Source organism: Moschus berezovskii, chromosome X (assembly GCF_049115385.1).
Source record: "Moschus berezovskii isolate FMDL1 chromosome X, NW_MosBer_1.0, whole genome shotgun sequence".
NCBI classification, from domain to species: domain Eukaryota; kingdom Metazoa; phylum Chordata; class Mammalia; order Artiodactyla; family Moschidae; genus Moschus; species Moschus berezovskii.
The window spans coordinates 149,153,787-149,181,249 of NC_142488.1; the positions used below are offsets into that span (position 1 = coordinate 149,153,787).

Genomic DNA, 27,463 nt, shown 5'->3' on the forward strand with positions numbered 1-27,463 from the left:
AAAAAATAGAAAATATGTTTAATCTCACAGGACTGTACCTTGAAGAGTACAGTAGTCCAGCACAACAGCTGGCACACAGGGGCTGGCATCCATGAACAGGCAAGAATGACTGACTGGAGCAGGGAGGGGAGGGGTGGGAGATGGTGGAGCTGAAGGATGGTGAGTGATGGGAGATGGTGGGTGAGTTGCAGGGTCACTCACGCCTGACACTGATGGAACACACGTGCGCATCTTTGAAAGTTTGCAAATTGAAGTTTCATATGTAGGGGACTTACTGTACCATGTTACATGAAAACATCAAGCTGCAGAATGGCAGATGCTGCAATACCATGATGATGGAAATTATTTCCACAAGTGGTAAACCTTCATTTTAAACAGATGTATAATATTCTGTTATGTGGACCCATCATATGTCTTTGGTCCAATCCCTGCTGATGTATATTCACACTGTTCCCTTCTGGTTTTGTTGTTGTTTCTAAAAACACTGTCACAGAAATCCTCTGACACGTATTTTCACAAACTAGTAAGACTGTGCTAGTTAAGCTCATTAATGACATTGCAATTGTTGTGTTAAAAAGGCTGTATAGTCAGTTTTCATTAAATAAGCTAGTGGCTTCAAACACAAAACCTCCAAATCTTGGTGCTTTAATACAACAAGAATTTATCCCTTGTTGCTGTTACATCTTGGGGAACTGGTCAGCTGTAGCCATGCTGGTCCTCCTCTGGGATCCAAGCTGAGAGGGCAGCCTTCATCTGGAAGGTACACACTTGTGGCCATGTGAAACTAGAAGGGTGCTGCAGAAAAAGTCCCAGGGCCATAGTTCACACGCACTCTGGTGCCCTCGACGATGGAGCTGGAAAACATCTCCAGGGAAGGGGCCGTGAATCACAAGTGATGGGAGGGTGGTCCAGGGAGGGCAGACACTGGGACCAGGGCGTTACCACACTGACTGGAGACCGGGATGCCAGTGCACATGTCTCATCAGCCTATGACTAAAGGTGGACGGAGTTCTATGCTATAACTTAAAAAAGGTATGTGTGGGTTTTTTGTTTTGTTTTTGTTAGCTTAAAAGCTTACATCCTTACAGGCACATATATATCTTGGTGTTGCTTTTTATCTACTTTCTTCTAATCTTGAGTGGGTTGATGCTGGACAACTGCCTGTACAATTCATATGTGTGGACTGCAAACTGCCTGTCTCATGCATGGTCCACTTCAATCGCATTGTTGCTTGTGTTCACATTATTTAGTAATTAGCTCTATTTTATAAGAATATTCGTAGAAACTTTATTTGTTACTGCTGCTGCTGCTAAGTCACTTCAGTCGTGTCTGACTCTGTCTGACCCCATAGGCGGCAGCTCACCAGGCTGCCCTGTCCCTGAGATTCTCCAGGCAAGAACACTGGAGTGGGTTGCCATTTCCTTTTCCAATGTAGGAAAGTGAAAAGTGAAAGTGAAGTCGCTTAGTCATGTCTGACTCTTAGCGACCCCATGGAGCCTACCAGGCTCCTCCGTCCATGGGATTTTCCAGGCAAGAGTACTGGAGTGGGGTGCCATTGCCTTCTCCGTTATTTGTTACAGATAGACACTATAAACAATACAGACATCTACCAACAAGGTGAATGAACTGGTACGGCGTTACAAATCAGTGATAAGCAGATGTAAACAAAGGAGCTTGCTCTTTACTGAGTGGTTGCAGATTCTCCTCCTGTGTCCCTTCTGATCTGTGCCTCAAAAGGTGCCCTTGGTACCAACAGCAGCAACTGTCACGAGGAATTTCACTTTCAAAAAACATAACTTCTCCTATGAAGTTTTGACTACTATGCACACACACACAACATAATTTATCCTACCAAGTTTCCACTACTCCCCAGACACAGACAAACAGACAGACACACACACACACACAGACACACACACACACACACACACACACAAAACTTCAGGCCGGGGATCTGAGTCATCCCAGAGCCTGATCTGAATTTGGGAGTCAATGTCATGAATAAAACATTTGCTGAGTGGATTAGCAGCTCTTGAAGGATGACTTCCTAACAGATACTTGGCCATCGTGTATCAAGGGAGCAAATTTAAACTCACTTAAAAAAGGATCCCCTAAGACCACCTTCTGGGTTCTGTGTTTTATTCGGGTCATGGATTCCTTCCCGATATTCAGCAACCCCTCTACCCCCCAACCCTTTTCTCTAAGCACTGAGGATAGCTATCTTTACTTACAGGATCTGAATTGTATTCTCTTTTGTTCTGAGTGCCACACCAAACCATGTCATCTTTCCTGTCATTTTATTTTTTAAAAATTTTAATTGGAGGCTGATTACTACACAATATTGTATTGGTTTTGCCATCCCGAGACATGAATCCGCCTGGGGTGTACATGTGCTCCCCATTTTGAACACCCCTCCCACCTCCCTCCCCATATCATCCCTCTGGGTCATCCCAGTGCAACATCCCCGAGCATCCTGTATCATGCATCGAACCTGGACTGGAGATTCGTTTCACATATGATAGTATACATGTTTCAATGCCATTCTCCCAAATCATCCCACCCTCACCTTCTCCCACAGAGTCCAAAACCCTGTTCTATACATCTGTGTCTCTTTTGCTGTCTCACAAACAGGGTTCTCATTACCATCTTTCTAAATTCCATATATACGTGTTATAGTATACTGTATTGGTGTTTTTCTTTCTGGCTTACTTCACTCTGTATAATAGGCTCCAGTTTCATCCACCTCATCAGAATTGTTCAAATGTATTCTTTTTAATGGCAGAGTAATACTCCATTGTGTATATGTACCACAGCTTTTGTGTTTTTTTTTTTTTTATTGGAGGCAAATTACTTTACATTAATATATTGGTTGGTTTTCCCATACATTGACACGAATCTGCCCCGGGTGTACATGTGTTTCCCCTCTTGAACCCCCCTCCCACCTCCCTCTTCCCCATATCCTCCCTCCAGGTCATCCCCGTGCACCAGCCCCAAGCATCCTGTATCATGCGTCGAACCAGGACTGGTGATTCATTTCACATATGATAATATACATGCTACAATGCCATTCTCCCAAATCATCCCACCTTCACCCTCTCCCACAGAGTCCCAAAGACTGTTCAATACACCTATGTCTCTTTTGCTATCTCATATACAGGGTTAAAGTTACCATCCTTCTAAATTCCATATATATGCGTTAGTATGCTGTATTGATGTTTTTTCTTTCAGGCTGACTTCACTCTGAATAATAGGCTCCAATTTCATCCACCTCATTAGAACTGAAACAAATGCATTGTTTTTGATGGCTGAAAAATACTCCATAGTGTATATGTACCTAAGCTTTCTTATCCATTCGTCTGCTGATGGACATCTAGGTTGCTTCCATGTCCTCACTATTATAAACAGTGCTGCAATGAACATTGGAGTACATGTGTCTCTTTCAATTCTGGTTTCCTTGGTGTGTACGCCCAGGAGTGGGATTGCTGGGTCGTATGGCAGTTCTATTTCCAGTTTTTTGAGGAATCTCCACACTGTTCTCCATAGTGGCTGCACTAGTTTGCATTCCCACCAAAAGTGTAAGAGGGTTCACTTTTCTCCACACCCTCTCCAGCATTCATTGCATGTAGACTTTTGGATAGCAGCCATTCTGACTGGTGTGAAATGGTATCTCATTGTGGTTTTCATTTGCATTTCTCTGATTATGAGGGATGTTGAGCATTTTTCACGTGTTTGTTAGCCATCTGTATGTCTTTTTTGGAAAAATGTCTGTTTAGTTCTTTGGCCCATTTTTTGATTGGGTCATTTATTTTTCTGGAATTGAGCTGCAGGAGCTGCTTGCATATTTAGGAGATTAATTCTTTGTGAGTTGTTTAATTTGTTATTAATTTCTCTCATTCTGAAGGCTGCCTTTTCACCTTGCTTATAGTTTCCTTTGCTGTGCAGAAGCTTTTGATTTTAATTAGGTCCCGTTTGTTTATTTTTGCTTTTATTTCCAATATTCTGGGAGGTGGGTCATGGAGGATCCTGCTGTGATTTATGTCGGAGAGTGTTTTGACTATGTTATTCTCTAGGAGTTTTATAGTTTCTGGTCTTACATTTAGATCTTTAATCCATTTTGAGTTTATTTTTGTGTATGATGTTAGGAAGTGATCTAGTTTCATTCTTTTACAAGTGGCTGACCAGTTTTCCCGGCACCACTTGTTGAAGAGATTGTCTTTTCTCCATTTTATTAACTTGCCTCTTTATCAAAGTTAAGGTGTCCATAGGTGCGTGGGTTTATCTCTGGGCTTTCTATTTTGTTCCATTGATCTATATTTCTGTCTTTATGCCAGTACCATACTGTCTTGATTATTGTGGCTTTGTAGTAGAGCCTGAAGTCCGGCAGGTTAATTCCCCGAGTTCCATTCTTCATCCTCAAGACTGCTTTGGATATTCGAGGTTTTCTGTATTTCCATACAAATTGTGAGATTATTTGTTCTAGTTCTGTGAAAAATATCGTTGGTAGCTTGATCGGGATTGCATTGAATGTATAAATTACTTTGGGTAGTATACTCATTTTTACAATATTTATTCTTCCAACCCATGAACACGGTATATTTCTCCATCTATTAGTGTCCTCTTTGATTACTTTCACAAGTGTTTTATAATTTTCTATGTACAAGTCTTTTGTTTCTTTAGGTAAATGTATTCCTAAGTATTTTATTCTTTTCATAGCAACAGAAAATGAAATAGTTTCATTAATTTCTCTTTCTATTTTCTCATTATTAGTGTATAGGAATGCAAGGGATTTCTGCGTGTTAATTTTATATCCTGCGACTTTACTCTATTCATTGGTTAACTCTAGTAGTTTTCTGGTAGAGTCTATAGGGTTTTCTGTGTAGAGGATCATGTCATCAGCGAAGAGTGAAAGTGTTACTTTTTCTTTTCCAATTTGTATTCCTTTTATGTCTTTTTCTGCTTTGATTGCTGTAGCCAAAACTTCCAGGACTATGTTGAATAGTAGTGGTGAGAGTGGGCACCCTTGTCTTGTTCCTGACTTTTGGGGAAATGCTTTCAGTTTCTCACCATTGAGGATAATGTTTGCTGTGGGTTTGTCATATATAACTTTTATTATGTTGAGGTATGTTCCTTCTATTCCCACTTTCTGGAGCATTTTTTATCATAAATGGATGTTGAATTTTGTCGAAGGCTTTCCCTGCATCTATTGAGATAATCATATGATTTTTATTTTTCAGTTTGTTAATGTGGTGTATTACATTGATTGATTTGCGGATATTGAAGAATCCTTGCATTCCTGGGATAAAGCCTACTTGGTCATGATGTATGATCTTCTTAATGTGTTGTTGGATTCCTGCTGCTAGAATTTTGTTAAGGATTTTTGCACCTATGTTCATCAGTGATATTGGCCTGTAGTTTTCTTTTTTTGTGGGGTCTTTACCAGGTTTTGGGATTAGGGTGATGGTGGCCTCATAGAATGAGTTTGGAAGTTTCCCTTCCCCAGCAATTTTCTGGAAGAGTTTGAGTAGAATAGGTGTTAGCTCTTCTCTATATTGGTAGAATTCAGTTGTGAAGTCATCTGGACCTGGGCTTTTGTTTGCTGGAAGATTTCTGATGCCATCCTCTAGTTCCGTGCTTGTGATGGGTCTGTTCAGATTTTCTATTTCTTCCTGGTTCAGTTTTGGAAGGTTGTACTTTTCTAGGAATTTTTCCATTTCTTCCAGGTTATTCATTTTATTGCCATATAATTGCTGATAGTATTCTCTAATAATCCTTTGTATTTCAATGTTGTCAGTTGTGATCTCTCCATTTTCATTTCTAATTTTATTGATTTGGTTCTTCTCCTTTGTTTCTTGATGAGTCTGGCTAGTGGCTTGTCAATTTTATTTACCTTCTCAAAGAACCAGCTTTTGGCTTTGTTGATTTTTGCTATGGTCTCTTTTGTTTCTTTTTCATTTATCTCTGCCCTAATTTTTACGATTTCTTTGTTTCTACTAAGCCTTGGGTTCTTCATTTCTTCCTTTTCTAGTTTCTTTAGATGTAGAGTTAGGTTATTTAGTTGACTTATTTCTTGTTTCTTGAGGTGTGCCTGTGTTGCTTTGAACATCCCCCTTATCACTGCTTTTACGGTGTCCCAGAGGTTTTGGGTTGTTGTGTTTTCATTTTCATTCATTTCTATGCATATTTTGATTTCTCTTTTGATTTCTTCTATGATTTGTTCATTATTCTGCAGTGTGTTGTTCAGCCTCCATATGTTGGCATTTTTAATAGTGTTTCTCCTATAATTGAGATCTAATCTTACTGCATTGTGTTCAGAAAAGATGCTTGGAATGATTTCAATTTTTTTGAATTTACCAAGGCTAGATTTATGGCCCAGGATGTGATCTATCCTGGAAAATGTTCCGTGTGCACTTGAGAAAAAGGTGAAATTCATTGTTTTGGGGTGAAATGTCCTATAGAGGCCTATTAGGTCTAACTGGTCTATTGTATCATTTAAAGTTTGTGTTTCCTTGTTAATTTTCTGTTTAGTTGATCTATCCATAGGTGTGAGTGGGCTATTAAAGTCTCCCACTATTATTGTGTTATTGTTAATTTCCCCTTTCATACTTGTTAGTAATTGTCTTGCATATTGCGGTGCTCCTATGTTGGGTGCATAAATAGTTACAATTGTTGTATCTTCTTCTTGGATTGATCCTTTGATCATTATATACTTTCCTTCTTTGTCCCTTTTCACAACCTTTGTTTTAAAATCTATTTTATCTGATATGAGTGTTGCTACTCCTGCTTTCTTTTGGTTTCTATTTGCATGGAATATCTTTTTCCAGCCCTTCACTTTCAGTCTGCATATGTCCCTCTTTTTGAGGTGGGTCTCTTGTAGACAACATATGTGGGGTTCTTGTTTTTGTATCCATTCAGCCAGCCTTTGTCTTTTGGTTGGGGCATTCAACCCATTTATGTTTAAGGTGATTATTGATAAGTATGATCCCGTTCTCATTTTCTTTATTGTTTTGAGTTCGAGCTTATATACCCTTTCTGTGTTTCCTGTCTAGAGAAGATCCTTTAGTATTTGTTGGAGAGCTGGTTTGGTGATGCTGAATTCTCTCAGCTTTTGCTTGTCTGTAAAGCTTTCAATTTCTCCTTCATATTTGAATGAGATCCTTGCTGGGTATAGTAATCTGGGCTGTAGGTTACTTTCTTTCATCACTTTAAGTATGTCTTGCCATTCCCTCCTGGCCTGAAGAGTTTCTGTTGAATGATCCGCTGTTATCCTTATGGGGATCCCCTTGTGAGTTATTTTTATTTTTTCCCTTGCTGCTTTTAATATTTGTTCTTTGTGTTTGATCTTTATTAATTTCATTAATGTGTGCCTTGGGGTAGTTAGCCTTGGGTTTAACCTGTTAGGAACTCTGTGGGTTTCTTGGACTTGGGTGATTATTTCCTTTCCCATTTTAAAGGGAAATTTTCAACTATTTTCTCCTCAAGTATTCTCTCATGGTCTTTCTTTTTGTCTTCATCTTCTGGGGCTCCCATATTTCAATTGTTGGGGCGTTTAACATTGTCCCAGAAGTCTCTAATATTGTCTTCATTTCTTTTAATTTGTTTTTCTTTTTCCGTCTCTGTTTCATTTATTTCTACAATTCTATCTTCTAGCTTGCTTATCCTATCTCTGCCTCCGTTATTCTACTGTTTGTTCCCTCAAGAGTGTTTCTGATCTCATCTATTGCATCATTCATTGTATATTGACTCTTTTTTATTTCCTCTAATTCCTTATTAAACATTTTTTGCATCTTCTCAATCCTTTTCTCAAATTTATTTATCTGTAACTCCATTTTCTTTCCAGATTTTGAATCATTTTCACAATTAAAATTCGAAATTCTTTATCAGGTAGGTTCCCTATGTCTTCCTCTTTTGTTTGTGTTCTGTTCCGTTCCGTTCAGTTGCTCAGTCGTGTCCGACTCTTTGCGACCCCGTGGACTGTAGCCTACCAGGCTTCTCCATCCATGGGATTCTCCAGGCAATACTGGAGTGGGTTACCATTTCCTTCTCCAGGGGATCTTCCCGACCCAGGGATCAATCCCGGGTCTCCCGCATTGGAGGCAGACGCTTTACCCTCTGAGCCACATGGGAAGCCCTTTGTTTGTGTTGGTGGGCATTTATCTTGTTCCTTTACTTGATGGGTATTTCTCTGCCTCTTCATCTTGCTTATATTGCTGTGCTTGGGGTGGCCTTTCTGTCCTCTGGCAGTTTGTGGAGTTCTCTTTATTATGTAATTACCTCGTTGTGTGTAGTGTTGGATGGGTGACTTGTCAAGGTTCCCTGGTTTGGGAAGCTTGTGTCAGTATTCTGGTGGGTGGAGCTGGGTTTCTTCTCTCTGTTCCATCCTGCTGTGGGGAGGGAGGAACACTGCTAACAAATATCACTGGCGTCTGTGGGGAGTGCTCTCAGTGTTTCAGCTACTCTGGGAATGCTCCCACTCGAGGCGTGTGTGTTTTCCCTCTTTATGCTGCTCAGGCTCTGGGTTGCTCTGCTGGGAGCTGTCCGTGGCCGGCGCTGAGTTGCATGCACTTCACAGGTCTGAGTGGCTCAGGTTCAGGTCCTCGGGTACTCAAAAAAGGAGCAGACTTGGCTGGGCCTGCGTTTTGTGCCTTCCCCAGTCTGAGCAGCTCATGTGACCAGGCGTTTTGCGAGCACGGTTGCTGCGACTTATCGCCTCCATGGTCCCTGCTGCTCGGTTTTCTGGGTGTACAACCGTCACACTTTCTCAGGTGGATATCGACCGGCCCAAACCCAAGAAGTCTTGGTTAGCAAGGAAGCCTGTCTGCAGCTTGGTATGGGAAGCCTCTCTTGGGCCGTGGCTGCCCCTTCTGGCACTGGCCGCCCTCCCTGCCTGTTCCAGCATGGGCTGGGGGATGGGCTGGGGGATGGGCTGCCCGCAGTTGGCTGGATTTTCTCATTCCTTTGTTCTATGAGTGGGGCTGGCGGAGTCTAAGTTTGGGGCTTTTCGCTGCACAGTCTGCTTCGCTCCAGTTAGCGTGCTCAGCTTGCCCTCGGGGAGTTTGGCCCTGTCCTCTCTCTAAGCACTGCCCTGGCACCTCCCTGCCCAGCCCCCGCCTGCTAGTGGGGGATGTGGGCGTCTGCGCTGCTTCTTTGTTGAGAGTTTCCTCTGGGCACTTAATCTGTGGGTTTTAATTATTTATGTCTTTTTTTCTCCCAGTTATGTGGCCCTCTGAGGTTCCAAGGCTATCCACAGTCTCTCCCGTGTTTCCAGGTGTTTAGAAACTTCTCTCTCTCTCTCTCTCTTTTTTTTTTTAAGCCTCTCTTCCTGGGACGGAGCTCCATCCCTCCCTGTTTTTATATTTTATACTGTTTCCTACCTCCTTTCGAAGACTATGGGCTGCTTTTCTGGGTGCCTGATGTCCTCTGTCGGTATTCAGAAGTTGTTTTGTGGGATTTACTCAGTGTACAAATGTTCCTTTGCTGATTTTGTGGGGATAAAGTGGTCACCCTGTCCTATTCCTTTGCCATCTTCCCATGCTCCCCGTGTACCATAGCTTTCTTATCCATTCGTCTGCAGATGGACATCTAGGTTGCTTCCATGTCCTGGCTATTATAAACAGCACTGCGATGAACATTGGAGTACATGTGTCTCTTTCAATTCTGGTTTCCTCAGTGTGTATGCCCAGCAGTGGGATTGCTGGTTTATGGCAGTTCTATTTCCAGTTTTTTAAGGAATTCCCACACTATTCTCAATAGTGGCTGTACTAGTTTGCATTCCCAACAAAAGTGCAAGAGGGTTCCCTTTTCTCCACACCCTCTCCAGCATTTATTGCTTGTAGACTTTTGGATAGCAGCAATTCTGGCTGGCATGAAATGGTACCTCATTGTGATTTTGATTTGCATTTCTCTGATTATAAGTGAGGTTGAGCATCTTTTCATGTGTTTGTTACGCATCTGTAAGTCTTCTTTGGACAAATGTCTGTTTAGTTCTTTGGCCCATTTTTTGATTGGGTTGTTTATTTTTCTGGGATTGAGCTGCACGAGTTGCTTGTATATTTTTGAGATTAACGCTTTGTCAGTTGCTTCATTTGCTCTTATTTTCTCCCATTCTGAAGGCTGTCTTTTCACCTTGCTTATAGTTTCCTTGGCTGTGCAGAAGCTTTTAGTTTTAATTAGGTTCCATTTGTTTATTTTTGCTTTTATTTCCAATATTCTGGGAGGTGTGTCATGGAGGATCCTGCTGTGATTCATGTCGGAGAGTGTTTTGCCTATGTTCTCCTCTAGGAGTTTTATAATTTCTGGTCTTATGTTTAGATCCTTAATCCATTTTGAGTTTATTTTTGTATATGGTGTTAGGGAGTGTTCTAGTTTCATTCTTTTACAAGTGGTTGACCAATTTTCCCAGCACCACTTGTTAAAGAGATTGTCTTTTCTCCATTGAATATTCCTGCCTCCTTTGTCAAAGACAAGGTGTCCATAGGTGCATGGATTTATCTCTGGGCTTTCTATTTTGTTCCATTGATCTATATTTCAGTCTTTGTGTCAGTACCATACTGTCTTGATGACTGTGGCTTTGTAGTAGAGCCTGAAGTCCAGCAGGTTGATTCCCCCAGTTCCATTCTTCTTTCTCAAGATTGCTTTGGCTATTCGAGATTTTTTGTATTTCCATACAAATTGTGAAATTATTTGTTCTAGCTCTGTGAAAAGTACCATTGGTACCTTGATAAGGATTTCATTGAATCTATAGATTACATTGGTTAGTATACTTAATTTCACAATATTGATTTTTTCATTCGACTATATTGGTATATTTCTCCCATTTATTAGTGTCCTCTTTGATTTCTTTCACCAGTGTTTTATTGTGTTCTATATATAGTTCTTTTTTGTCTTTAGGTAGATATATTCCTTCCTATTTTATTCTTTCATTGCAACGGTGAATGGAATTGATCCTTTAATTTCTCTTTCTATTTTCTCATTATTAGTGTATAGGAATGCAAGGGATTTCTGTGTGTTGATTTTATATCCTGCAACTTTACTGCATTCATTGATTAGCTCTAGAAAATTTCTGGTGGAGTCTTTAGGGTTTTCTCTGTAGAGGATCATGTCATCTGCAAACAGTGAGAGTTTTACTTCTTCTTTTCCAGTTTGGATTCTTTTTATGTCTTTTTCTGCTCTGCTTGCTGTGGCCAAAACTTCCAAAACTATGTTGAATAGTAGTGGTGAGAGTGGGCACCCTTGTCTTGTTCCTGACTTTAGTGGAAATGCTTTCAATTTTTCAGCTTTGAGGATAATGTTTGCTGTGTGTTTTTCATATTCAACTTTTATTATGTTGAGGTATGTTCCTTCTATTCCCGCCTTCTGGAGGGTTTTTATCATAAATGGATTTTGAATTTTGTCAAAGACTTTCTCTGCATCTACTGAGATAATCATATGGTTTCTATTTTTCAGTTTGTTAATGTGGTGGATTACATTGATTGATTTGCGTATATTGAAGAATTCTTGCATTCCTGGGATAAAGCCCACTTGGTCATGATGTATGAACTTTTAAATGTGCTGTTGGATTCTGATTGCTAGAATTTTGGTAAAGATTTTTGCATCTATATTCGTCAGTGATATTGGCCTGTAGCTTTCTTTTTTTGTGGAAACTTTGTCAACTTCCCTAAAATGGGGAAGGAAATAATCACCCACGTCCAAGAAACCTAGAGAATCCCAAACAGGATAAAGCCAAGGTGAAATACCCCAAGACACATATTAGTCAAACTGACAAAGATCAAACTCAAAGAACAAATATTAAAAGCAGCAAGGGAAAAACAACAAATAACACACAAGGGGATTCCCATAACGATAACAGCTGATCTTTCAATAGAATCTCTTCAGGCCAGGAAGGAATGGCAGGGTATACTTAAAGTGTTGGAAGAAAGTAACCTATAGTCCAGATTACTGTACCCAGCAAGGATCTCATTCAAATATGAAGGAGAAATCAAAAGCTATACACACAAGCAAAATTTGAGAGAATTCAGCATCACCTTACCAGCTCTCCAACAAATGCTAAAAGACCTTCTCTAGATAGGAAACACAGAAAGAGTTTATAAACACGAACACAAAACAACAAAGTAAATTGCAATGGGATCATACTTATCAATAATTACCTTAAATGTAAATCAGTTGAATGCCCCAACCAAAAGACAAAGGCTGGCTGAATGGATAACAAAAACCAGACACATATATATGTTGTGTACAAGAGACCCACCTCGAGATGAGGGACACAGACAGACTGAAAGTGAAGGGCTGGAAAAATATATTCCACGCAAATACAGACCAAAACAAAGCAGGAGTAGCAATACTCATATCAGATAAAATAGACTTTAAAACAAAGCCTGTGAAAAGAGACAAAGAAGGACACTACATCATGATACATAATGATCAATGGATCAATCCACGAGGAAGATATAACAATGATAAATATATATGCACCCAACATAGGAGCACCACATATGTAAGACAAATATTAACAAGTATGAAAGGGGAAATTAACAATAACACAATAATAGTGGGAGACTTTAATACCCCACTCACACCTATGGATAGATCAACAAAACAGAAAATTAACAAGGAAACAGAAATTTTAAATGATACAATAGACCAGTTAGTCCTAATTGATATCTATAGAACATTTCACCCCAATGCAATGACTTTCAACTTCTTCTCAAGTACACATGGAACCTTCTCAAGGATAGATCACATCCTGGGCCATAAATCTAGCCTTGGTAAATTCAAAAAAATTCAAATCATTCCAAGCATCTTTTCTGACCACAATGCAGTAAGACTAGATCTCAATTACGGGAGAAAATCTATTAAAAATTCCAGCATATGGAGGCTGAGCAACACGCTCTTGAAAAACAAACAAATCATAGAAAAAATCAAAAAACAAACTAAAATATGCATAGAAACAAATGAAAATGAAAACACAATAACCCAAAACCTGTGGGAACACTGTAAAAGCAGTGCTAAGGGGATGGTTTATAGCAATACAGGCATTTTATCTCAAGCAGCAAAGGAACAAAAAATATGTCAACTAAATAACCTAACTCTACACCTAAAGCAACTAGATAAGGAAGAAATGAAGAACCCCAGGGTGAGTAGAAGGAAAGAAATCTCACAAATTAGGGCAGAAATAAATGCAAAAGAAACAAAGATACCAGGGCAAAAATCAACAAAGCCAAAAGCTGATTCTCTGAGAGGGTAAATAAAATTGACAAGCCACTAGCCAGACTCATCAAGAAACAAAGGGAGAAAAACCAAATCATTAAAACTAGAAATGAAAATGGAGAGATCACAACAGACAACACAGAAATACAAAGGGTCATAAGAGACTACTATCAACAATTATAGGCAAATAAAATGGACAACTTGGAAGAAATGGACAAATTTTCAGAAAAGTACAACTTTCCAAAACTGAACCAGGAAGAAATAGAAAATCTTAACAGATCCATTACAAGCATGGAAATTGAAACTGTAATCAGAAATCTTCCAGCAGACAAAAGCCCAGGTCCAGACGGCTTCACATCTGAATTCTACCAAAAATGTAAAGAAGAGCTAACACCTATCCTACTCAAACTCTTCCAAAAAATTGCAGAGGAAGGTAAACTTCCAAATTCATTCTATGAGGCCACCATCACCCTAATACCAAATCCTGTCATTTTAATATAGACTTTTTTTAGAATGAGCTTCCTAGGTAATGCAGTAGTAAAGAATCTGCCTGCCAATGCAGGAGATGCAAGAGACCTGGATTTAACACCTGGATTGGAAGATCCCCTAGAGGAGGAAATTGCAACCCACTCCAGTAATCTTGCCTGGAGAATCCCATGGACAGGGGAGCCTGCTATAGTCCGTGGCGTCACACAGAGTTGGAATGACCAAGTGCACATCCGGTCACATTCTTTAGAATAGCTGAACAGAAACAATACAAATAAAAACTACTTCTAAAGTGAAAGTCATTCAGTCGTGTCGACTCTTTGCGGCCCCTTGGAACTATACAGTCCATGCAATTCTCCAGGCCAGAATACTGGAGTGGGTAGCTTTCCTTTCTCCAGGGGATCTTCCCAACCCAGGGATTGAACCCAAGACTCCAGCACTGCAGGAAGATTCTTTACCAACTGACTACAAGGGAAGTCCAAGAATACTGGAGTGGGTAGCCTATACCTTCTCCAATGGATCTTCCTGATCCAGGAATCAAACTGGGGTTTTCTGCATTGTGGGTGGACACCAAAGTTAAAAAGCAGATTTTATGTTTAATTTAAATGGATTAGAGCCTCAGTTCAGTTCAGTCACTCAGTCGTGCCGACTCTTTGAGACCCCATGAATCACAGTACGGCAGGGCTCCTTGTCCATCACCAACTCCCGGAGTTCACTCAAAGTCACATCCATCCAGTCGGTGATGCCATTCAACCATCTCATTCTTTGTCGTCCCATTCTCCTCCTGCCCACAATCATTCCCAACATCAGAGTCTTTTCCAGTGAGTCAACTCTTCGCATGAGGTGGCCGAAGTATTGCAGTTTCAGCTTTAACATCAGTCCTTCCAATGTCCCAGGACTGATCTCTTTAGAATGGACTGGTTGGATCTCCTTGCAGTCCAAGGGACTCTCAAGAGTCTTATCCAACACCACAGTTCGAAAGCATAAATTCTTCGGTGATCAGGTTTCTTCATAGTCCAAATCTCACATCCATACATGACCAGTGGAGAAACCATAGCCTTGACTAGACGGACCTTGTTTGACAAAGTAATGTCTCTGCTTTTTAATACGCTATCTAGGTTGGTCATAACTTTCCTTCCAAGGAGTAAGAGTCTTTCAATATCCCGGCTGCAATCAGCATCTGCAGTGATTTTGGATACCCCCAAAATAAAGTCTGACACTGTTTCCCCATCTATTTCCCATAAAGTGATGGGACCAGATGCCATTATTTTTGTTTTCTGAATGTTGAGCTTCAAGCCAACCTTTTCACTCTCCTCTTTCACTTTCATCAAGAGGCTTTTGAGTTCCTCTTCACTTTCTGCCATAAGGGTGGTGTCATCTGCATATCTGAGGTGATTGATATTTTTCCCGGCAATCTTGATTCCAGCTTGTGCTTCTTCCAGGCCAGCGTTCCTCATGATGTACTCTGCATAGAAGTTAAATAAGCAAGGTGACAATATACAGCCTTGACGTACTCCTTTTCCTTTTTGGAACCAGTCTGTTGTTCCATGTACAGTTCTAACTGTTGCTTCCTGACCTGCATACAGGTTTCTCAAGAGGCAGGTCAGGTGGTCTGGTATTCCCATCTCTTTCAGAATTTTCCACAGTTTATGGTGATCCACACAGTCAAAGGCTTTGGCATAGTCAATGAAGCCGAAATAGATGGTTTTCTGGAACTCTCTTGCTTTCTCCATGATCCAGCAGATGTTGGCAATTTGATCTCTGCTTCTTCTACCTTTTCTAAAACCAGCTTGAACTTCTGGAAATTCACATTTCATGTATTGCTAAAGCCTGGCTTGGAGAATTTTGAGAATGACTTTACTAGCGTGTGAGATGAGTGCAATTGTGCGGTAGTCTGAGCATTCTTTGGCATTGCCTTTCTTTGAGATTGGAATGGAAACTGACCTTTTCCAGTCCTGTGACCACTTATGAGTTTTCCAAATTTGCTGGCATATGGAGGGCAGCACTTTCACAGCATCGTCTTTCAGGATTTGAATTAGGTCAACTGGAATTCCGTCACCTCCACTAGCTTTGTTCATAGTGATGCTTTCTAAGGCCCACTTGACTTCACATTCCAAGATGTCTGACTCCAGGTGAGTGATCACACCATCCAGATTATCTTGGTCGTGAAGATGTTTTTTGTACAGTTCTGTATATTCTTGCCACCTCTTCTTAATATCTTCTGCTTTGGTAGGTCCATACCATTTCTGTCCTTTATCGGGCCCATCTTTGCATGAAATATTCCCTTGGTATCTCTAATTTCCTTGAAGAGATCTCTTGTCTTTCCTATTCTGTTGTTTTCCTCTATTTCTTTGCATTGATCGCTGAGGAAGGCTTGCTTATCTCTCCTTACTATTTTTTGGAACTCTGCATTCAGATGCTTATATCTTTCCTTTTCTCTTTTGCTTTTCGCTTCACTTCTTTTCACAGCTATTTGTAAGGCCTCCTCAGACAGCCATTTTGCTTTTTTGCATTGCTTTTTCATGGGGATGTTCTTGATGCCTGTCTCCTGTACACGTCACGAACCTCCATCCATAGTTCATCAGGCACTCTATCTGTCAGATCTAGTCCATTAAATCTATTTCTTACTTCCACTGTAAAATCATAAGGGATTTGATTCAGGTCATATCTGAATGGTCTAGTGGTTTTCCCTACTTTCTTCAATTTAAGTCCGAATTTGGCAATAAGGAGTTCATGATCTGAACAACAGTAAGCTCCCCGTCTTGTTTTTGCTAACTATATAGTTTCTCCATCTTTGGCTGCAAAGAACATAATCAATCTGATTTCAGTGGTGACAATCTGGTGATGTCCAAGTGTAGATGACCCTGTGCCGGCCACCTCAGAGGACCAGGGCTCAGTCTGCGCCAGCTAAGACAATGAGGCAAGCCATCCTGAGGGGGACAACAACCCCAATAGGGCCCCAGAGGCCAGACCCTCCAGGGAGGCCAGCCACACACTACCAACCAAGAGGAATAACTGGATCTTCATTGATGAAGAGCAAGGCTTTGGGGTCTGGGAGCCAACCCAGGGCCATGGCCATGGGTTCTGAGAATTCACCTTCTGCTGGTGGCCCACTGGTAGCAGCCTGTGTGGTGGGGGTGTCCTCGGGGTGCTGGGCCTCTACAGTGGCAGCCCGAGGAGTGGCCGGGGCCAGGGTCTGCAGGAGTTTGGGCCACCAGATGAATTCCCCTGGGCCAAGCCCCAGCGGAGGATCACCAGCGAGACCCCCAGTGAGGACTCTGAGTAGAAGGAGTTTCCAAGCCCCAACAGCAGCGAGGCACTGTGCTCCCAGAGTGCGAGGAAGCCATGGGAAGGAAGGGTTACCTCAGGGAGCCATGGTGGTCTGGCAGAATGCACCCTGAGGACCGTGATTGGCCTGAGGCCAAGAACCGAGGCCCCGGGGCTTCAGGCATGCCCTCCCCCTGTGGCTGAGCAACTGTGTGTATGGCCAGAGAACCTTCACGGCCAAGGAGGAGGCCCCATGGCCGAGCCGCGGTCCTCGTGACTCCTGGCAGGAGCCTGGCCTGCTGATGCATGTGGGGCCCAGTGGCCCTTAGACAGAAACTACATCCCAGATCCCTACAGACTCCCCAATGCCTTCGGCTCCCAGGGATTCAAGGATGACTGCGTGGAAGACAATAAGGCCTTCCTCCAAGATGACCATGCAGCAGATTCTGAAAATGCTGAGAACCGCCCCTTCAGGTGAAGGCAACCTCTGCGCCAGGAAAAGCCCCCCAGCTTCTGCCACCTCTGATGGGAACGGGAGTCCCAGGAACCATGGGGTCCGGAGGACGAGCCACCCCTGCTGACCAGCGAGTGGCTGGGCCATCCAAGAAACTGCCCTGGGGACAGGAGCATCATCATGGGCCAAAAGTCCCCGGAGCTTGCCTATGAGAACACCCCAGAGCATGCCAGTGAGGAGTGGGAGACGGCCTCCGAGAGGAGTGACTTCAGCGAGAGGCAAGAGAAGTGGGCCGGCCCAAGCTGGACCCCCCAGGCCGATGGCGACTCCCCAGGGTGAGCGCAGGTGAGAAGAAGGAGCCGGCCAAGCGGAACTTCTTGGGCCAGAGACCCCTGGTGGACAGGCTGAGCTGGAAGCTGGACCCGGAGGGTTTGGGGAGAAGTCTGTTAGGCCAGGTGGTGGTGACACTTCTCCTCGCTGTGAGAGTCATCAGGACACCTTTGAAAGCGAAAAGGAAATCCAGAAGCAGAATCCTGGGTTCTTTTTTGTTGCTATGGTTGTTAGCTCGTGTTTCCAGCAGCACCTAATGGATGCTGTCCCACTGTGTGTCAGGGACTGCCCCCACTCCTTCCCTCTTGTAGTGCTCCATGGGTGACCGCCCGTCAAGGCCATCATGTGTGAGCACCTCCATCACTGACTCTCACCCTGCTGTCTGCTTCTCTTGTGGCATATTGTTGTTGCGGCTTCAGAACCGAGACTACAATCCCCATCCAGGTAGTCCCCCTGTAGTGGCTGTCCCAGTACCGGTCTCAAGAGTTCAGTCTCCATATGTCTCCTCCAAGTCCAGCCAAAAGGCCACCACCAAAGGGTTGTGGTCGTTCCCTGTGCATGGCACCTGGTGAGCACTTGTCAGTTTCACAAAACTCCTCTGCCCCTGACTGCTGCCAGGCAGTTACTTCGATGGGGCATTGCTGGCCTCTTGGCCCTGAAGAGAGATATCTTCCCTGAGTGCCTTTGCTTCTCTAAAAAAGACAAGCAACCCTACTCTGGGGATTCCCACACACACACTTGGTGATATCCAGGCAGTAAGCAGGGGCCATGAGTGGCTGTCGAGGCCTGAAGAGCACCTCTCTGGAACCAGAGGCTTTGGGCTGTGTGTCCTGTGCTCGGTGTCTGCTCACTGCCCACAGCTGGCCTGGGATCAGGATAGGGGCAGAGCCCGTGCAGCCCACATCCCTGATGCTGCTCGGGTCCCACCCAGGTGCTGAGGAGGACAATTTTCCCACTTCCCGGCCTCCTCAAGAGTTCAGGGCACAGAGGACTTCCCTGTAGTTCACTCGTATCTCTGAACAAGGCACCACAGGAGAATGTGGGTTCTTGTAGGTGTGGATCTAGAGGAGTTTTCTAGGCCCCAGATGCCAAGACCTGGCTTTATTTCTGGTTTCTGCCCCAGGGGACTAGCAGTGGAGTGAGGCTTGTGCTCCCTCTGTGGCCCAGTTCTAAGCCTTGCCCTTATCTCTTTTCTGTAGCCCTACTGGGTGTGGTAGGCAAAGGGAAAGGATAGGAGTACTAGCCGGGGGAAAGGGTGAGGACAGAGCAGCTTCCCCATGGGCTTTGCTGGAGCAGTGCTCTGGGGGGGCCTCCCCACTGGCTCACAACACCATGTAACCAACACCCCTCTGCTGGGTGGAGGGGACACCAGGAGGAAATGACAGAGACAGGGGCTGAGCTTGTGTGTGTGCTATGCATATATGTGGCTTCTCCTTCTTGGGCCACTTCTGAGCTGATGAGCTCCTCCTTCCTCTCTAAGTCCCCAGAGGAGGCCTTTCCTGGAGGTCTTGGATGCTAAGTGGAAGTGGCCACTGCACGCTGGAGTGGGCAGCTCATGCTGCCTCTGATGTCACCAAAGCCTCCTGTGAGAAGACAGAGAAGGAGGTCAAGCTGGTCACCCAGAGGTCATGAAAGTAGGGGGAGACCATGAAACCATTTGACCTGAACTATGGATGTGAGTGTCAGCTCACATCTTCAGGGGAAGAAGGATCCAGGCAAAATGAGGGGGGTCATGGCCACTGCCATGGGTTGCTGAGTTTGCCCTTTCACTGAATATCTTAGGTTCTGGGCATGTACTGGGTTAAGAGCAAAACAGAAAGGATTTCTGCCCTCATGTTGCTCAAAGTCCTGCTGCACCCCCATAACAGCCCTGCAGTGTCCCAGTTTTAAAGATAGGAAATGAGGCCCAGAGAAGTTGAGTGGTATGTTCGGGGTCACACAGTTGGTTAGGAGTGGAGCTGCGCCTCTGGTGTGTCTGTCTCTGAGGCCTGTTTTCTTCAATGTAGCCTGTTTGGTTTGAGATAACAGTGCATTACAGAGTTGTAAGAAGGGTGTAGAAATCCTCTCTGGGTTTCCTAGACCCTGGTGATAGTGAATATTCTGAGGCCCAAGCCAGGTAAGTGCCTGGCATTTTAAGTTGACTCAGTGCTTAGATTTCAGGTGTCTGTAGGGTTAGGTTATTCTTCAGTTCAGTTCAGTTTAGTCGCTCAGTCGTGTCTGACTCTTTGCGACCCCATGAATCACAGCATGCCAGGCCTACCTGTCCATCACCAACTCCTGGAGTTCACTCAAACTCATGACCATCGAGTCGGTGATGCCAAAAGCCATCTCATTCTCTGTCATCCCCGTCTCCTCCCACCCCCAATCCCTCCTAGCATCAGACTCTTTTCCAGTGAGTCAACTTGTAGCATGAAGTGGCCAAAGTATTGGAGATTCAGCTTTAGCATCAGTCCTTCCAAAGAACACCCAGGATTGATCTCCTTTAGAATGGATTGGTTGGATCTCCTTGCAGTCCAAGAGACTCTCAAGAGTCTTCTCCAGCACCACAGTTCAACAGCATCAATTCTTCGGCCATCAGTTTTCTTCACAGTCCAACTCTCACATCCATACATGACCATGGGAAAAACCATAGCCTTGACTAGACGGACCTTGGTTGGCAAAGTAATGTCTCTGCTTTTCAATATGCTATCTAGGTTGGTCATAACTTTCCTTCCAAGGAGTAAGCGTCTTTTCATTTGCTGGCTGCAATCAGCATCTGCAGTGATTTTGGAGCCCAGAAAAATAAAGTCTGATACTGTTTCCACTGTTTCCCCATCTGTCTCCCATGAAGTGATGGGACCAGATGCCATGATCTTCGTTTTCTGAATGTTGAGCTTCAAGCCAACCTTTTCACTCTCCTCTTTCACTTTCATCAAGAGGCTTTTGAGTTCCTCTTCACTTTCTGCCATAAGGGTGGTGTCATCTGCATATCCGAGGTGATTGATATTTCTCCCAGCAATCTTGATTCCAGCTTGTGCTTCTTCCAGCCCAGCGTTCCTCATGATGTACTCTGCATATAAGTTAAATAAGCAGGGCGACAATGTACAACCTTGACGTACTCCTTTTCCTCTTTGGAACCAGTCTGTTGTTCCATGTCCAGTTCTAACTGTTGCTTCCTGACCTGCATACAGGTTTCTCAAGAGGCAGGTCAGGTGGTCTGGTATTCCCATCTCTTTCAGAATTTTCCACAGTTTATTGTGATCCACACAGCTTCCAGTAAATGGAACCATTGCCCTTCATTGTGAATCTTGGTTCAGACGCCATCATTGAAAATTGTGGATCCAGCCCTGGGGAGGAGAGTGAGGTGGGCTCTGGTGGTCAAAGGCTTCACTGAAGTCCTGACCAAGAAGCAGCGCTGCCTGCTGGGGGAGGAGAGGAGAAAGAAGGAGCAAGCCGTGCAGGTATGGGGTGTGATGCAAGGGGGCTGGGATTCAGAGACCTGTAGCCTGCAGAGTCAGAGTGTTCTGAATTCGGCCTGGGCTGGGAGAGGAAGAATGACATGCTTGTAAGCAAGCGCCACTGCCTCCCAGGACCCACTATCCCTGTGCTCTGTGGGGTAGATGATGTGATTTCCCTGCTCTCAGAGGGTGACTTGTCCTTGTTGACACCAACTGAAATGGGCTGAGCAGGATGTAGACCTCTGTTAACCCCTTAAGTCCAGCCTCCTCCTTCTGTGGTCTCAGATCACAGCCCACTGGGCACTTACAGGGGTGGTTTGGTTGGCATTGCAGTTCCCGCGTGGTTGAGGTTTTAACTGATGGTTGGTGAATTCTCTGGAGCAGTTTTCGGGTGTGGTTTTGGAGCCCAGGGTCGTCCTCTTTGGGGGAGTTCATTTTTCTCGTCTGCCATCGAGGCTGGACCTCATCACCCTCTTCTCTGTAGGTTCCTATCAAAGGCTGAAGTCTTTCCACTTGAATTCCTCTCTGTTTGCGAAGAAGCAGAACAAAATGTCTCTGGAGCAGGGTGACAGGCCTGTGCCTGGCAGCAGCCTGGGCACCGAGATCTGGGAGAGCAGCAGTCAGGATAGGAACTTGTGTTTGGACCCCGAGGATCGGGCCACCTCCCAGGCTTGTGGCCCTTCTCAGAGAGGATTCTGCTTTGGGGCCATGAGCATAGACTCAGCATTGCCTGTTTCCTGGCTTCCTCTGCCAAGTCTGGGGTTAATGCCATATGAGTGTCAGGTGCCACTGCAGCCTCTAAACAGATGTAAGAGTTTCCATGCCTGAAGCCTTGTGGTGAGCAGGGCATTCCTCATCCAGTGATGGGAAAGAGTGGTCCCCACCCTGCCTGGCTGAGGTCACTCAGTAGTTGGCTTGACTCTCGCCCACATCTTTTCTTCTTACCTTGAGGACAAGCAGCAGATGACTCTTTGGAAGAACAGGAGTCCAGAACTTTCCTGTCTGTGCTGTGTGCCCTTTCCTTGCCAGAAGGAAGTTTCTATCAACCCCTCCCCAAATGCCATCTTGGACTTGAAACCAAACTAGGGTGGCCCTTACATTGTGGAAAATCTCTGTTTCCCTGAAGGTAAAAGAATTTCTTATCCAATGGAATTTTTCTGGTAATCTTTCATTTTAAAATATGAAACCATTTTAATTGAGCAGATTCTTCTTGAGTTCCTGCTTTGGGCAAGGCCCTGCAGGATGGGGAGGGGCAACTTGGTGAAATCATCCATTGCTAGCTCTTTTATTCAAAGCAGCTGAGACTTCCAGAGTGACTGACAATCCCGGAGCCACATGACAACACCCTGGGTTCTGAACCTGGTTCTCTTAGTTTTACCACAAGGCCTGTCTTCATGTTTTTTTATTAAAACCTTGATTCTAAACATTTCAACTTAATATTGGGAAATAGTCAACTCTGATTGAAAGTACAGTAGTCTTTCAGTAAATTTTGGTATCAGTCATTTTGGTTTTGTGAGAGTGGTGGGTGTCACAGTGTAAAAATCCAAAAATACGTACCTGCCAGCATGGTCAAGCAGAGTGGACCAACTAGGGAGTCGCCCTTGGCTATCAAGGCTTTCCCTCCTGGATTGTGCAGTGTCTTGTGGTTGCTCAGGCCAGGGGTGTGTGGATGGCTTCAGAAGGACCCTGGATCTTGGAAAAGAGCTCAGGAGGTTTTCTACACACACAGGGTCCGTGACTTTCGTTGGATTCTCAAGAATGGTTGAGTTAGCAACAGTTGAGTAATAATCAGCTTGACTCGTTCAAAGACTTGTAGGGAGGTGCCAAATTGTAGAAATAAATAGTTGGCTTATGTGTAAAAAGCTTTACCACAACAGAGGTAGTGATAAAGAATTCTAATCCCTGTGAGTGAGAAGTTGCTGGCATGTTTACCTGGAGCTCTTTGTCCGTGAAATCATGGGAAGCTTGTTTATGGAAATGTTTCTGGGGAAGTTGGGAAGTCGAGTGAATGTGTCAGACTGAGGAGGGAGGTGGTTTGGAGAATTGAGTTTGTGTGACCTGCCCGTGGCCGTGTTTCTGGCTTGGTTGTTCCTCTTTGATGTCCTGACTGTGTCTTTCTCCTCAAAGCCCTCCCTCTTCAGGCCTCGACCAATGACTCCTAGACCAAAGCTGCCACTGCCTTCACCAGCACTGAGCCTGGCTCTGCTGAGGTAAGTGGCCCCCAGGCACCAAGCATGTGCTCACCATCAAGGGCTGTCCCAGCAGCCTGTCCATGCTCTCCCTGACCAGGCAGTGAGCCTGGAAAATCGCTGGTCTCCAGTCTTGCTTTCAGCTCTGTGGGAGGTGCCTGTGTGGGAGGGAGAAAGAGGGGATGGCCGGGGAGTACCCACCCTGGGCCCTTGGCCTCTGGCTATGCTCATAGTGCAGGGGCCTACGTGTGCCTGGGATCATGGGCTTGGGCCAGGAGACATGTCATGTCCCAGGTCTCGTTCTGCAGGACTTAGGTGCTGACTTGTCGTGTGTCCTGCACAGCAGGGCTTTAAGAGCATCCAGGGAGACAGTGGTGTTGACCTGACCACCGAGTACCGAGAGTCCTCAGCAACCTCTTGGCAGGACAGCTCCCCATGTGGCACCCTGAAACCCAAGGACGCAAGCAGGCCTGGCCTGGAGCCCAAGGCCAATAGCCACAAGGAGAAAACACAAAAGCAGTCAGAGCCAAAGGTTATCCAGAGTCCAGCTCTCAGGAGCTAGACTAGACAGAGTGGCTGGTGTCTTTTTTCTTCTTTTCTGGCTCCCGGTTGCTTGGAAGCTAGAGGTCAGGGTCATTCCCGGGTGTGTGTCTCAGCCTCTTTGCTTTTCTGTCAAGGATTCAGAACAAGGCTTGGGACAGAGCACGGAGCACAGACTGGGACCCATTGGAAATGAGCGCTCTCTGAAAAACAGAAAGGGCTCCAAGGGGGCCGAAGAGCTGCCTGGGGCTGTGATTCCACATTAACGGGGTGAAGATTCACGGGGATTCCGTGCTGCCAGTGACACCCATTGAATTTGGAGCCAATCTGAAGGTGAGGCTTGAAGTGTTTCTTCTACCCACCTCCCCAACCCCCATTTTTGGTGCTTGGAGAGGAAGGAGGGGTCTTTCCTGGAGGAGCAGGCTGATAGGTGCTGGCAACACTCCAAGGGACATCGTGATGTGGCATCCTGGTTGAAGAGCTGCTATGGGCTGGTCCCATCTCCCTGCCAATGCCAGGCATGTTCTCAGACCAAGCAGGAAGCCAGGCAGAGAAGGGGATGGCTGCCTTGCTTAGGGGCTGTTGGGAAACAGCTGGCCATTTTGTTCACATGGTGAATCCTGCTTATTTATTTTTAAATATTTATTTCTGTGGCTGTGCTAGGTCTTAGTTGCGTCACAAGGAGTCTTTGATCTTAGTTGCGGCATATGGGATCTAATTCCCTGACCAGGGATCATCAGGCCCCCTGCATTGGGATTCCAGAGTCTTAGCTCCTGGACCACCAGGGAAGTCCCATACTGGGATTTTTGAGTTGCTGAGGCTATGGGTCTACTTCATGTGTGTCTCTGCCAGAAGGTGCTGCTGCTGCTGCTGCTAAGTCGCTTCAGTCGTGTCCAACTCTGTGCGACCCCATAGACGGCAGCCCACCAGGTTCCCCCGTCCCTGGGATTCTCCAGGCAAGAACACTGGAGTGGGTTGCCATTTCCTTCTCCAATGCATGAAAGTGAAAAGTGACAGCGAAGTCGCTCAGTCGTGTCCGACTCTTAGCGACCCCATGGACTGCAGCCTACCAGGCTCCTCTGTCCATGGGATTTTCCAGGCAAGAGTACTGAAGTGGGTTGCCATTGCCAGAAGGTGAGCCAGGGCTATTTCTGTGGGTTTTGTTCCCTTTTTTTCTTCAGAACTCTGATTTCAGCTTGCAGCCCGGATCTGCTTCTGGTCCCGCGGGGAATCCAGTTTTCAAACTTCAGGACAAGTTGGCCAGTAACATAAGTCTATGCTTCTACTGCCTGGCTTTGTGGTCCCTGTGCCAGCAGGCCCAGAACTAAGAGAGCCTCGTCAGTGTGGCTCTCGGCTTGGGAGGGTCAGTTTGTGTCTTGGTGCCGTCTCTAGCTAGTTGAACGCCCATGGCATCCACTCCCTGGTTTTGTGAACTTAAAATGGAGTGGTGTCACTCCTAAGGTCTGTTGTATTTGGTACTTTGTGATTCAAAACTTCCCGGGTTCCACAGTCACATACATTTGAGAATGCTGTGCTAATTTAAGTAAACAAGTTTCTTTACTCTGCAGTTATTCAGAAACCCCGTGACCTGCAGGTGGGTGCTGGGCACTGCAGGAAGGGCATCTATCGCTGTATTTCTGAGCATATTTCCTGGGCCTCTTTTTCACGGTTTGGGGGAAGGGGCTGAGACAGTAACTGGGACCTCCATGTCATGCAGTGGGGCCTGTGTGCTGGCTGCCAGCTGTGCTTCTGTTGCTGAAACACGGTGGCCCTGCTGGAAGGTTGGGTCTTGGCAGGAGCGGGTGTGGCTCCCTCCCCTGCAGATGTCCCACTGTGTCCTTCCCTCCAGGCTGGCTGACTCCCAGCATCCCCATCCTGCAGCATGACCACCAAGTCCAGAGAGCCATCGACCTCTCCCACATGTCTTTCCCCACCACCAAACTCACTCTGAAGGTAACTCGGGGCCTGGCTTGTGAGGGGGCAAGAGCAACCAGACCCCACCCCAGCACACCCTTCCCTCCACCCCTGGGCTTAGTTTTGCTTCACCCACTGCCTTCCAGCAGGTAACTTCCATTTCCCCCCACCTCCTTGCTTCCAAATATGGAAGTCCTTCCCAGGACAAGTCATAGGAAAATTTGCCCAGCTTGCTGGAGCAGAGCTCGCCAGGAGGCACCAGCTCAGGCCTGCAGCCCCCATCCTCCGGGGTAGCCTCCAGCAGGGTCAGCTATAGCTACTCCAGTGGAGTCTCCATGCCCCTTGTGCCCGTGGCCTCAGTCGCACCTTCTGCAACCCTTCCAGGTACCTCTCCCCTGGTCCAGCTCAGGGATCCTTCTCCATTCCCTTGAGGGAAGCATGGGTTCGTAGTCCTGAACACCGACTGCCTTGACCTGACGAGCATGTTCTCAGCTGGGGGCCACGGGTTCCTGCGTGCTCCAGTCTCTGGCACTTGCTACTCTCAGCTTCCAACCCTGTGAGGCGACAGGACTCTGTGACCTCCACAGGGCTCTCTCACCTTCTGCAGAGAGGTCCCAACAGAGACTCTTTCACATGAGAAGCTGTCTGAGCCTTGCTCCTTCCTCTGTGAAATAGCTCAGGGTCGTGATGGCCCAGTGTGGGGTCACCACGCCAATGAGACAAGCTCACATCCAGGAAGGGTTTTGTACAAACTGAGCCTCAATAAGCAGGAGTCAGTTTTACCTCAATGGTCACTGTTCTCGTCACGGTGTCAGTGCCCAAAGGAGCCCGTGGGGTTTCAGTCGGCCCAGCTGCCAGCGTCTCAGTGATGCGATTCCAACAGATCCTTCTGACTTTCCACTGTGGACTCAATAGCAGAGAGATGAAGAGGACCGTGACTCAGAGACCATGGCAGCCTCCTTTATGACTGAGCCCTTCCTGGGTGTTCGGGCTGGTGGGTGAGAGGGGAAGCCTGGCTGCAGTGGCCCTTCCGCCCAGGCCCTGGGCTTCACAGGAGCCCAAGGCCAACTCTGCCACGTTCCCTCCACCCGCTACTTCGTGGGAACTGCTGGGACAGTGAGACTTGATCCTGTTCCCCTGCCTCGAATTCTGTTTCCAGGCAGCCACCTGCCACCTCTCTACCTGGATGGCCATGTGTTTGTGAGTCAGCCCTGGCTGGTTCCTCAGACCATATCTCAGCAGCAGAGTTACCAACAGGCAATGCCAGCAATACACGTGACCCAGGGATAGAGGGGAGGGTGCAGCACAGGGCATGATTGATTGCTTCGTGTACCTGTTCACGCCTGTCTTGTGTTTTGCACCCCTCACATTACTGCCGTGTACCTGGCACGTTACGGCAGCCAGTCAGTGTTTACTGAGTGAACATGTGAGAGCCAAGGAGGAGGGATGGAGCTGAGTGCCCTGGACCACTTAGCTTTCCTTTCTTGACACTCTCCCTCCTGCACACTAGCCGGGCAATTCACTGAAATGGAATTATCTTTGGTGATCAGGTATCCTTCTGATGAAGAGAAGAAAGGCCTAGACTCCCAGGCATGGATGCGTTAGAAAGAAGTAGTCGTAGAAGTGAGCAGGTGTCTGTATTC

The 27,463-nt window shown here is 45.5% G+C and overlaps 1 non-coding gene and 1 pseudogene across 1 annotated transcript; both read left to right on the forward strand.

The window, feature by feature from the left end:
• The first annotated feature begins 140 nt into the window (after positions 1–140).
• LOC129564101 (protein PRRC2B-like) lies at positions 141–27,110 on the forward strand (annotated as a pseudogene).
• Positions 26,681–26,766, forward strand: LOC129535322 (small nucleolar RNA SNORD62). The gene has a single exon (XR_008681596.1). It is a non-coding gene; the product is annotated as a small nucleolar RNA SNORD62 (small nucleolar RNA).
• Positions 27,111–27,463: the final 353 nt, after the last annotated feature.